Below are 9,104 nucleotides of genomic sequence, written 5' to 3'. Positions count from 1 at the left end.
GAAAGTATATCCCAAATGTCAGCATAGATTAACCATTCACTCTTATTATTATTATTATTATTATCATCATCATCTAACGTGAAACTTTATTAATCACATGGCTCGCACATGAAAATAAACCAACTTAACTTCAGTCTTTTGAAAAAATTAAAAATAAAATACTTAACTGCTTAAGGAACTATGCCGCAACAAAAATTCTCCTCTTCTATGTTATGGTCTCGAGAATCATCATAGTTGCTTATATAGCCTACATTGGCTTTAGCACAAGCACAAAATTACTAGAATCAACGGATGTTAGCACAATCCAAATGCGCATGCGTATTTAATTTGCACAATTTATAGGAGACTTCTAGTTCTAGTCTTTGTGACTATTAAAAACCAGCACAAGCTACTAAGCTAGTACTGCTAAGCACTCTCACTTGTTGAATTCAAAGAAAGAATAAGAGACACTGGTATATATGTTAGTTAAGGGTAAGTTAGCCTATTAGTAATTAATTTGTGCCTTTATTTTCTTATTATGTTTTTCATTGATTGCACTCTTCTATTATACTGCATATTTAGTACGTAACTGACAAATGAATAGAGACGCAAATGCCCTAGTGAGTTCCATGAAAGAGTCAATAGAACCCGCCTTCAAGCCGTTAAACCATCTCATAGCAACAAGTCCCAAGCTAGAGGGGAAGACTTTGCACATTAAGGTTTCGTTCTTAGAGTGTACTGCCATCCTCTGATTGAAATGACTCACATGCTCGACTGGGTCTGTTCAGCCATTATAGATGGTGAACATGGGCTGAGTAAACCGTCGTGGAAGCTTTCCCTTCTCGATCTTACTTGAGAAAAGTGACTTGGAGATCTGGGGCAACGCCCTGCTCATAGCATCATTTCCTAAGCCCCTGGAGGAAGACTTCTTATCCCTACGACCCGAAAGATCGTCTTTCTTGTACGAGAAGGTTTCGCTAGGAGAAGTCCTGGACCTTGGCTTGTAACTACTCCCCTAGGAGCCCTCAGAAGAAGGGTCAGAAAGAGATGGTGTCCGCCTTCGCCTCGTACAGCGCAACTTCCTCTTAAGGTGATCAATCTCCTTCTGCATGGCTTTAGCATCATCCTCATGGGGGCTCTGCTTCCACCACGCGAACGACTTCCACCGAGATGCACCGTATGCACACTTCCCTCTCGATCCCTCTCACGTTCGAGACGTTCGAAATGGTCCCCACACTGGGACCCCTGAGACTCTGCATGATGCGGATCTAAGCCCGCCATAGTGTTCCAATTCCTTAAACACAAGATTCTCCACAGAAGGCGCCAATTGTAAGTGTACAATTTGTACCTAGACCCAACCAAGTGATGGATTCAGGCCCAAATAGCCTTATACAATGAAATTTGTAGAGCGTGGGCTTGAAACCTAGGTTTTGTGGATATTGGATGACAGATAGGCGGGCTAGACTGCCACTAACTACACAATCAATGGATAAGAATAACAGAAACTCTCCTCGGACATAAGCCAAGGACGACTTGTATTACCTTTCTCTCTTTAAACAAAAGATTACAACTGAAGTTAAAGTGTACAATGCTTCTTTTTTTTTTCTTTTTCTCTTTCTCCAATCTTTTCTCCTTTTTCTGCCCCATGTCTCTCTTCCTCTCTTATATCAATCTTTTTCTCCCTTTCGCCTTCCACGTATAGCACAAATCACCCAATTAGATACTTGTCACATCCACCACCTTATTGATATCTTCAAACAATAGCTGGAAGGCTGAACATTACTGTTCAGAGGTCATTTCTCCATTAATGCGGTCAGGGAGGTAGGTGCAGGATCTTTGATGCAGTGGTAGCAGCCTTTTCCCTAAATATTTCTCATACGTTACTATGTGAAACACATCTTTACCTACCAAACCTTCTAGAATTCTCTCTCGAAACATCATGACGTGTCATACGATCTTTATTTGACTTGTCCGAGGAGATGCCTCTCCTCGGACAACCTCACCAATCTTTCTAGCACAAGTTGGCTTGTGGGCCCCAAAGTCTCTGCTCGGACAGGCTCATATCACCAAATCAGGCCCAAGGCCCAAATCTATGTTTTGACCATTTTACCCCCACAAGTATCATTTGTAAAATTAGGACAAAGGGAGATGAGACTTTTGGAATCCTTACAAAAATGTACTGACTCTTATGAAGATTCAAGATAAGCAACTTATGTCACTCCCAATTCACACAATATCTTATGTTACCAAGTTTTGAGTTCTTAAAAGCTAAAAAATATAACTTCATCAATGTTTTTTTTAAAAAATTTTTTTACTTAAAGCGTCTGCTTCTAATAATAACTTTTTTATTATCCGACCAAGATACTAATTATTCAATTTTTGGAATAGGCAAAAATTGAACCCTAAATCTCTTATTCAACTCTCGAAAACTTTACTAGTTAACCTAACTGGAACAACTATACCAATATGGATGCTCTTACAAGTTACATCTTACAAAACAAACAAAGAGCTGATATTCTCAATATACATGTTGAATGAATAATTGTTCTTTATTTTTTTTTTTTATTACCAAAACTAATTCTTTTAATTATGAATTTATTTTTATTTTTATTACCAAAACTAATTTTTTTAATTATGAATAAAGTTTTCCTTGTCAAATTGAAATAATATCTTTAATTTTATTATTTGACATTTCAAATGACCCTCAATCTTATTTCATTTAGATTATTTAACGAGTCATTTAAGCAAATTATGTGACTTTTAAATAGATTATGTTACTAAAGATATATGTGAATATTTATTTGAGTCAACGCATAATAGTCGGTAAAAACATTCTTTTAAATTAGTTTAGAAGAAAACTCTATCCTTATTTTATTAGTTATGAAAGACATGTCGTATAATGAAATAAGCTGCAATAGACCATAACCAAAAGCTATAGCTTTTGAAGAAAAAAGAGTAGAAACTAAAGGTATGTTTGGTAACTGTTTTTTCCCCTTATTTATTGTTTCCAAAAATAATTTTCTATTTTTGAAACTAAAAAACTTGTTTGGCTACCCAAAATTGACAAAAAACAAAAACTATTCTCAAAACTCAATTTATGAAGAAAACTGAAAACATGCAATGCCGGCTCTATATGTAAAGCAACTGCTGCGGGCGCTTAAGGCCCCAAATAGAAAAAAGTCCCCCAAATTTTAATCAATAGGGGTTTTTTAAATATTATGATAGTATTAATTAAGTCCAAATATTAACCAATAAATAAAATCACATTTTTTTATCAAATGAAAAACAGGAAAAAAAATGTTACGTCCACAACATTTTTCACAACACTTTCAAAATAAATCCTAAGAGATTTGTTACAACTATTATATTGATGATAAAAAATTAATTTCACTGATGAGTTCAAATTAGAACTAGTAACAAATTAACACCTAAAATTTGTTATGGAAATATTATGAATGTAGCACTTCTAAAAAAAAGAGCAATACAAAAAAAAAATTCACAACATTTTTCACAAGTTGAGTCGACAAAATTTAACTAGTTTTTATCTAAGTTCACTATTAATATCACTTTTTTACTTACCACTATCAAATTATCAACTGTCACATCAACAGGTGTGAAAAGTTTTGCCAAATTTTGTCTTTAAACTTTCAAAAAAAAAAAAAAAACTACATAGTTCATGTTAATTAGTAGTAATTTTACATCTAAAACAAGATAACTGAATTTAAGTAATATTTAAATTTTAAAAAAATCATATTTAAATATAAAAAAGGCCTCAATTTCAGTTTTTGCCTTAGGCCCCCAAATATATTAAGCCGCCCCTGAAAGCATTCAAAAGGTTGTTTTCAATTTTTAGTTTTCAAAAGTCAATGAAAACATGCGTCTGATTTAATGAATTTGTCCCATTTAATGAGTTAACACTTTTCAAATCCAAGTAATAACATATTTCATTATTTTTTTTCTTCAAAAAATTATTATTTTTTAATTTCAACTAACCAAACATGTATTTTATTTCTAAAATACAAGAAAATTGTTTTTCTTTATACTCCCGAAAACAAGTTTTGAAAATAAAAAATAAAAACTGTTACCAAACATAACCTAATCGTTTTAAACTAAATAGAATTCGGTGAAACTGTCACGTAAGGCTACCAAGCAAAAACTGCTGGTCTGAATAATTCTGTTCAAATTGCTTAATTACAAAAGGAAACATAGCACAAGCCCATAGTAAGATGGGAAGGATTTTGTAGGACCAATTTGTTTGTCATATTAGTTTGGTATGGCGTTATTGGCATTAATACAAATCATCTTCAAAATTCTTTAGTGAATGAGTTTGCATTCAAATGATCATGGAGCTCTAGTTCAGTCATCTCTGTCCCTAGGATACAAAATGTTGGAATTCACAGTTTCTTTTGAACAAACTTAAAGGTACCAGCTTAACAATCATTAAAAGGCCTTCCAGGACCTGGCCCAAATGTGTCGCTTAACAGTTGGAAAGTTTCATGGGCCTCTTACTTAGAGACCTGTATCGGTTTTGCTGAGGATTGAAAACAATTCGCATAATATTATTCTCTGACAAGTTTGTCTACAAACTTTTCTAAGTTTCATTTAATTTAATTGTACTTTTTTCTCAAATAAATAAATAAAATTGTACTAAAAAAAATTCTACTTCTAAAAATAGTAGTAATAGTCTACCTATATAAAACTTGATTACTTAAATTTTAAGAAATTTAAAATTTTATTTTACTAAAATTCTTTTTATGAAAATTTTTAAATTATATTTAAAAAAGTAATATTTATTTTAATCATTTTAGGTACATATATATATATATATATTTCAAATTATAAAATTAATTTTTTTAGATAAAAAATTTACTTTAATTAGAAAATTAAAAACATTTCACTCACTAATTATTAATATTGTCTCGATTTGTTTATACATTTTAAAATTAAAATGTCCATTGCATAGGTATTTGTGTGTGTGTGTGTGTATAAATCTGTGTGTGTGTGTGTCGACATTGGTAAAAAAATCAGACCACCTCATATGTTAGTCAGGTCTAGAAGAAAATTAACAAAACAGAAAAGAAAGACTAAAATGTATCACTTTTTGAAATTTGAAAGACTAAAATTGCTCACTTTTTGAAATTTTAAGGACTAAAATTTTAAACATTAAGAACTAATAACTAATTTACAGTTATACCCTACAAAAAAAAAAAAAAAAAAAAAAAAAAAAAAAACATGAACTATTTCAGCCATTTATAAATTGCTGCTATAGGTTCGATAGGGTTATGTCAGCGATTTCATAGCAGTGGTTATAGGCCGGCGCTGTTTGTTTAGTGACAAAATAGACCATATTGGACTATTGTGGTGGCTTGAAAACTGTTGCTATTGGTTTTTCCTAAAAAAAAAAAAATGGTAGTTGTATTCTAAACTTCTTTAGATCATTTATTTTAAATAAAAAGTCACTTCAAACAAAATAAATTTACCTTTTGCACTAGTGGTGAATTTATTACAGTTATGTTTGCTTTTTTTAGAAAAAACAAGATTACATACCAAAAATTGAGTTGAGTATTGGTTCACAGTGTATGTATCGTACTTAAACTAATTTTTGCCTTGATTTGGTGTTGTTATTTATGTTTGGTTTAGCTGCTGTTTTTTTTTTTAATTTTTTTTTTTATATGGTGTTGTTTCTGATTAAGGTGTTAGTTGGAATTTACTTTGTCATTATATGTTATTATGATGTTCTCTATATATCACTTTTGTTTATAAAGTTTGATTAGAGAACTTTCTACAAGTGAACTAATATAGATTGGAGAATGAATTGAAGCTAATGCAAACATATGACCCAAAAGTTAGTTTTATTAAACTTATATGTTTTACCAGTATTTAATAAAACAAAGGATTATGAGCATCATTAAGATCTGATAGGATTATTAAATAGTCATATAACATAAGGGCAAGATAGCCTATGCACCTTAAATTTTGTTCTCTACAATCCATTTTTTTAGTCAATTGGTTTAGCCTTACTTTATGAGATTCCAAAAATCTTAATACTAGGATTTGTGGTAAGTTCCAATTTTTAATTGGAAATTGAGTTTAATCTTGATGTAAAATATGTATTTTTGCATTATCAATTTCCTTTGTAGTTATTGTTGTGTGCATATGTTGCACATTTTGTATGACTTAGACTCAAGAATTGTGTCACTTCTTACTTTGGTGAGTCTCTATTGAGCAAATTTAACGTTTTGAGAATCTTACATCCATTTGAAAAAGTGAATGTGTCACTGAAGTGAATATTATGTTCTTCCAATGCCTTTCAAAGAGTATAGATAATTTATTTTAGCTTTATTAGTTTTAGATGAATTGCACGAGATTGATTAATAATCTTTCTCTAATTGTATTTCTTACACAATTATATATGATTAAAGTGTATTTTTATAGATGGCATTGTGTGATGAAGTTTGTAATTTTGAACCTTTTTTTTTTTGTTCATTTTCAAGGTTATGTCCCTTCATGCAAAATAAATATTTAATTTTTATTAATCTAGCCCTTGCATTGTACGGATTAATGACTAGTATTAACAAATACATCAATCCCAAGCAACACCATTCACCAAGTTGGGTCATTGCACTTGTAAGAATGCACCATGTTATGGTGTGATTACCCATCACAATCATACACTAAAATTACTACCAATGAACTCACTAAAAGAGGTTTATGATTTTTTTTTTAGTTTGGATGAGCAACACTCCAGGAAAATGTCATGGCAAAGACTCATAGAGAAGAATGTTTAGAAACTCTTGAGCGGTGGTTTACTAACAGTTTTGACTCAAGGAAGCAACAGTTTATCAAAAAGCTTAGACCATAGGTCGCCCAAAGAAAATCACGCTAAACGAATCTAATTTAGTTGAATTTATGCTATGTATCAAATTTATTTTAATCAGTATTAGATAAAAAAAATTAGTATTTGATAAATAATTATGGAAATATTTTATTTATTCAAATAAATTAGTTTTGATTATGATGAGTTATGATTAGTTTCATTGATAGATGAAATTAATATTTATGTTAATCTAAAAAAAAAAAGTTCTCTCCCGTGCGTGGAGTTCTCTCTCTCAGTGATAGCATGAGTTCCTCCCTCTCTTGGTCTAGTACGAACGGTATTGTTTTTTGTTTCTTCACAAAATCATGGTTGACGAGGTTGTTGATAGTATGGAAAGAATGAAGCTAACATCAGAGGAAGAAGAAATTATTGATATTTCGGATGAAGGGAGACTAGAAGCATTGAGAGTTGTCATCTGAGTCTAATTGGCTATTTCTAACGTGCAAACCCTTTAATGAGATGGCAGCCAAGAATACAATATGAAGGGCTTGGGGATTTGATGATACTATGCAAATTTTAGAGGTGGAGCCGAATTTGTTTCAATTTAAATTTCAATCCGAGTTTGAGATGAATCAGATTTTTAAGGGTGGTCCTTGGTCGTTTGATAACCAACTTCTCATGCTTCAACGATGGAAGAAAGGTATGACGGTGGGTAATATAATCATGGAGAAAGCTTCGTTATGGGTTCAAATATAGGGTGCTCCCTTAGATATGATTTCACCTCGGGTTGCTAAGGAAGTTGAAGGCAGACTAGGTGAAGTTGAAGAGGTGGAATGGAAGAAAAGCAAGGATGACATTAATTTATTTACGCATGTTAGGGTTGCTTTGCCTATATCAAAGCCTCTAAGACAAGGAGGGTTCCTGGCTGGGTCGGATTGAGAGCGTTCATGGGTATTGTTTAAATATGAACGGCTCCCTATGTTTTGCCATTATTGTGAGATCTTAGGGCACGACTTGAAACACTGTGCAATGCACTATGCAGTGGAGAAGAATGGTGGTACTATTGACTATCAGTATGGAGATTTCTTAAAGGCAACAGGTGGTAGAGCTCGGTGTTAGGATTAGTGCCCTTAAATCCTATTGTATGATGCTATGTATGATATTATGTATGACATGATGTATGACTTAATATTGTGATTGATAAAGTTATTTTATTATTATATAAAATAATGGTAACATGAATATGGGACATTATCATATAGTCCATGAGATGCATTGTATGTGATTTATGTGAAAAGTCACAGAAGATGTAAATCACAAGTTCTTTGTAAATTCAGAATTTATAGTTCATAGTCGGTGATGAAATTGGGCATTTCATCTGCGAAGACTATAACGTGTCAACTAAGATGATTTGTCTTGATCATGGAAGTGGAGACTTCTAGTTGATATGTTGATATGTTTTAAGAGTTAAAACATATTGAACAGGACCGCTGTGAGATTTATTATTCTCCTAATGACTGTCAAATGAATAATAAATCTCACGACTTCTATTTGCATGAACTCTTAATCCTGAGAGAATAATGGACCTGATCATAAAGTGTAGGTTGCTTTGATATATTAGGAGTGAGACCTGAAGTGACGGTCAAAACCTCAGTATGTTGGGCAGCCACATTTAGTGTTGATGGAACATATATTCTCAATATGGAATTCATAGTCTCTTGATGGAGATATAAAATATTCCCTTGAGATAAGTTTAATGGTTTCAGTTATTCAGAGAGTTAGGCCTAACCACTTTAGTAAGAAATTACTAAAGTATATATTTATGAAATTGGATTTCATAAATATATAATGAATAACTTTAAAGAATTAAACCGGGTACTCAAGGATAAGATGTAGTAATTTACAAAGTGGCAGTCTATATTTATGACTTTGTGTTACTACGAATATTTTATGAAGAGGTTACGTGTATAATAAAGTCTTGGGATATAATTTATTAATAAGGCCTAGAGTGCAATTATATTTATATAGTGGTATTAAATATAATTAATGGTAACTTTGAACTTGTCAAGAGTTGACGGAAAAGCCCAAGGCCCATTGGAGCTAGTGTCTTATTGGTCCCTTTTGGTCCCACTTCAAGCCACACACTAAAGCCCAATTGGAAAGGCCCAATAGGCCAGCCCAATTAGATAATCAGTTAGTTATAAAGAGAGAAACATACAGATTTTTTTTTAAGAGATTAGAAAAGAGAAATAAGAAACGATGTGTGAGAGAGTGTGAGACACACTTTCATTCTCCCTTTGAAAAACTG

This window comes from Castanea sativa, chromosome 5 (genome assembly GCF_040712315.1).
Source record: "Castanea sativa cultivar Marrone di Chiusa Pesio chromosome 5, ASM4071231v1".
Lineage (NCBI taxonomy): Eukaryota > Viridiplantae > Streptophyta > Magnoliopsida > Fagales > Fagaceae > Castanea > Castanea sativa.
This window is presented reverse-complemented; position numbering follows the sequence as displayed.